Source organism: Eleutherodactylus coqui, chromosome 12 (assembly GCF_035609145.1).
Source record: "Eleutherodactylus coqui strain aEleCoq1 chromosome 12, aEleCoq1.hap1, whole genome shotgun sequence".
NCBI classification, from domain to species: Eukaryota; Metazoa; Chordata; class Amphibia; order Anura; family Eleutherodactylidae; genus Eleutherodactylus; species Eleutherodactylus coqui.
Window position 1 is genome coordinate 125,794,744 of NC_089848.1, and position 5,000 is coordinate 125,799,743.

Consider the following 5,000-nt stretch of genomic DNA (forward strand, 5'->3'; position numbering starts at 1 on the left):
GCCTATATATATATATATACACATGACACACACCGCTCTGCTGCTCATCACACTGTATACAGCCTATATATATATATATACATGACACACACCGCTCTGCTACACTTCACAGTGTATACAGCCTATATATATATATATATATATATATACATGACACACACCGCTCTGCTGCACATCACAGTGTATACAGCCTATATATATATATATACACACATGACACACACCGCTCTGCTGCACATCACACTGTATACAGCACATCACACTGTATACAGCCTATATATATATATATATATATATATACACGACACACACCGCTCTGCTGCACATCACACTGTATACAGCCTGTATATATATATACATGACACACACCGCTCTGCTGCACATCACACTGTATACAGCCTATATATATATATATATATATATATATATACACATTACACACACCGCTCTGCTGCACATCACACTGTATACAGCCTATATATATATATATACACATGACACACACCGCTCTGCTGCACATCACACTGTATACAGCCTATATATATATATATACACATGACACACCGCTCTGCTGCACATCACAGTGTATACAGCCTATATATATATATATACATGACACACACCGCTCTGCTGCACATCACACTGTATGCAGCCTATATATATATATATATATATACACATGACACACACCGCTCTGCTGTACATAACAGTGTATACAGCCTATATATATATATATATATATATATATATATATATACATGACACACACCGCTCTGCTGTACATAACAGTGTATACAGCCTATATATATATATATATACACGACACACACCGCTCTGCTGCACATCACAGTGTATACAGCCTATATATATATATATATATATATATATATACATGACACACACCGCTCTGCTGCACATCACAGTGTATACAGCCTATATATATATATACACATGACACACACCGCTCTGCTGCACATCACAGTGTATACAGCCTATATATATATATATATATATATATATATACATGACACACACCGCTCTGCTGCACATCACAGTGTATACAGCCTATATATATATACATGACACACACCGCTCTGCTGTACATCACACTGTATACAGCCTATATATATATATACATGACACACACCGCTCTGCTGCACATCACAGTGTATACAGCCTATATATATATATATACACATGACACACACCGCTCTGCTGCACATCACAGTGTATACAGCATATATATATATACATGACACACACCGCTCTGCTGCACATCACACTGTATACAGCCTATATATATATACATGACACACACCGCTCTGCTGCACATCACACTGTATACAGCCTATATATATATATATATATACACATGACATACACCGCTCTGCTGCACATCACAGTGTATACAGCCTATATATATATATATATATATATATATATATATATACACGACACACACCGCTCTGCTGCACATCACAGTGTATACAGCCTATATATATATATATACATGACACACACCGCTCTGCTGCACATCACAGTGTATACAGCCTATATATATATATACACATGACACACACCGCTCTGCTGCACATCACAGTGTATACAGCCTATATATATATATATATACATGACACACACCGCTCTGCTGCACATCACACTGTATACAGCCTATATATATATATATACACACGACACACACCGCTCTGCTGCACATCACAGTGTATACAGCCTATATATATATATATACATGACACACACCGCTCTGCTGCACATCACAGTGTATACAGCCTATATATATATATATACATGACACACACCGCTCTGCTGCACATCACAGTGTATACAGCCTATATATATATATACACATGACACACACCGCTCTGCTGCACATCACAGTGTATACAGCCTATACATATATATATATACATGACACACACCGCTCTGCTGCACATCACAGTGTATACAGCCTATATATATATACACATGACACACACCGCTCTGCTGCACATCACACTGTATACAGCCTATATATATATATATATATACATGACACACACCGCTCTGCTGCACATCACAGTGTATACAGCCTATATATATATATATACATGACACACACCACTCTGCTGCACATCACAGTGTATACAGCCTATATATATATATACACACATGACACACACCGCTCTGCTGCACATCACAGTATATACAGCCTATATATATATATATACACACACATGACACACACCGCTCTGCTGCACATCACAGTGTATACAGCCTATATATATATACACATGACACACACCGCTCTGCTGCACATCACACTGTATACAGCCTATATATATATATACATGACACACACCGCTCTGCTGCACATCACAGTGTATACAGCCTATATATATATACACATGACACACACCGCTCTGCTGCACATCACACTGTATACAGCCTATATGTGTATATATATATATATACATGACACACACCGCTCTGCTGCACATCACAGTATATACAGCCTATATATATATATATATATACATGACACACACCGCTCTGCTGCACATCACAGTGTATACAGCCTATATATATATATATATATATATATATATACATGACACACACCGCTCTGCTGCACATCACAGTGTATACAACCTATATATATATATATATATATATATACATGACACACACCGCTCTGCTGCACATCACTGTGTATACAGCCTATATATATATACATGACACACACCGCTCTGCTGCACATCACAGTGTATACAGCCTATATATATATATATACACACATGACACACACCGCTCTGCTGCACATCACAGTGTATACAGCCTATATATATATATATATATACATGACACACACCGCTCTGCTGCACATCACAGTGTATACAGCCTATATATATATATATATATATATATATATATACATGACACACACCGCTCTGCTGCACATCACAGTGTATACAGCCTATATATATATATATACACATGACACACACCGCTCTGCTGCACATCACACTGTATACAGCCTATATATATATATACATGACACACACCGCTCTGCTGCACATCACAGTGTATACAACCTATATATATATATATATACACACATGACACACACCGCTCTGCTGTACATCACTGTGTATACAGCCTATATATATATATATATATACACATGACACACACCGCTCTGCTGCACATCACAGTGTATACAGCCTATATATATATATACATGACACACACCGCTCTGCTGCACATCACAGTGTATACAGCCTATATATATATATATATATACACATGACACACACCGCTCTGCTGCACATCACAGTGTATACAGCCTATATATATATATACATGACACACAGCGCTCTGCTGCACATCACAGTGTATACAGCCTATATATATATATATATATATATATATACATGACACAGACCGCTGTGCTGCACATCACAGTGTATACAGCCTATATATATATATATACATGACACACCGCTCTGCTGTACATCACTGTGTATACAGCCTATATATATATATATATATATATACACATGACACACAGCGCTCTGCTGCACATCACAGTGTATACAGCCTATATATATATATACACACACACCGCTCTGCTGCACATCACAGTGTATACAGCCTATATATATATATACACATGACACACACCGCTCTGCTGCACATCACAGTGTATACAGCCTATATATATATATATATACACATGACACACACCGCTCTGCTGCACATCACAGTGTATACAGCCTGTATATATATATACATGACACACACCGCTCTGCTGCACATCACAGTGTATACAGCCTATATATATATATATATATACATGACACACACCGCTCTGCTGCACATCACAGTGTATACAGCCTATATATATATATACACGACACACACCGCTCTGATGCACATCACAGTGTATACAGCCTATATATATATATATATATACATGACACACACCGCTCTGCTGCACATCACACTGTATACAGCCTATATATATATACACACGACACACACCGCTCTGCTGCACATCACAGTGTATACAGCTTATATATATATATATACACATGACACACACAGCTCTGCTGCACATTACAGTGTATACAGCCTATATATATATATATATATATATATATATATATATATATATATATACATGACACACACCGCTCTGCTGCACATCACAGTGTATACAGCCTATATATATATATATATACATGACACACACCGCTCTGCTGCACATCACAGTGTATACAGCCTATATATATATATACACGACACACACCGCTCTGCTGCACATCACAGTGTATACAGCCTATATATATATATACACATGACACACACCGCTCTACTGCACATCACACTGTATACAGCCTATATATATATATATATATATATATATATATATATATATACACATGACACACACCGCTCTGCTGCACATCACAGTGTATACAGCCTATATATATATACACATGACACACACCGCTCTGCTGCACATCACAGTGTATACAGCCTATATATATATATACATGACACACACCGCTCTGCTGCACATCACACTGTATACAGCCTATATATATATATATACACGACACACACCGCTCTGCTGCACATTACAGTGTATACAGCCTATATATATATATATATATGACACACACCGCTCTGCTGCACATCACAGTGTATACAGCCTATATATATATATATATATATACATGACACACACTGCTCTGCTGCACATCACAGTGTATACAGCCTGTATATATATACACATGACACACACCGCTCTACTGCACATCACAGTGTATACAGCCTATATATATATATATATACATGACACACACCGCTCTGCTGCACATCACAGTGTATACAGCCTATATATATATATACACATGACACACACCGCTCTGCTGCACATCACACTGTATACAGCCTATATGTATATATATATATATACATGACACACACCGCTCTGC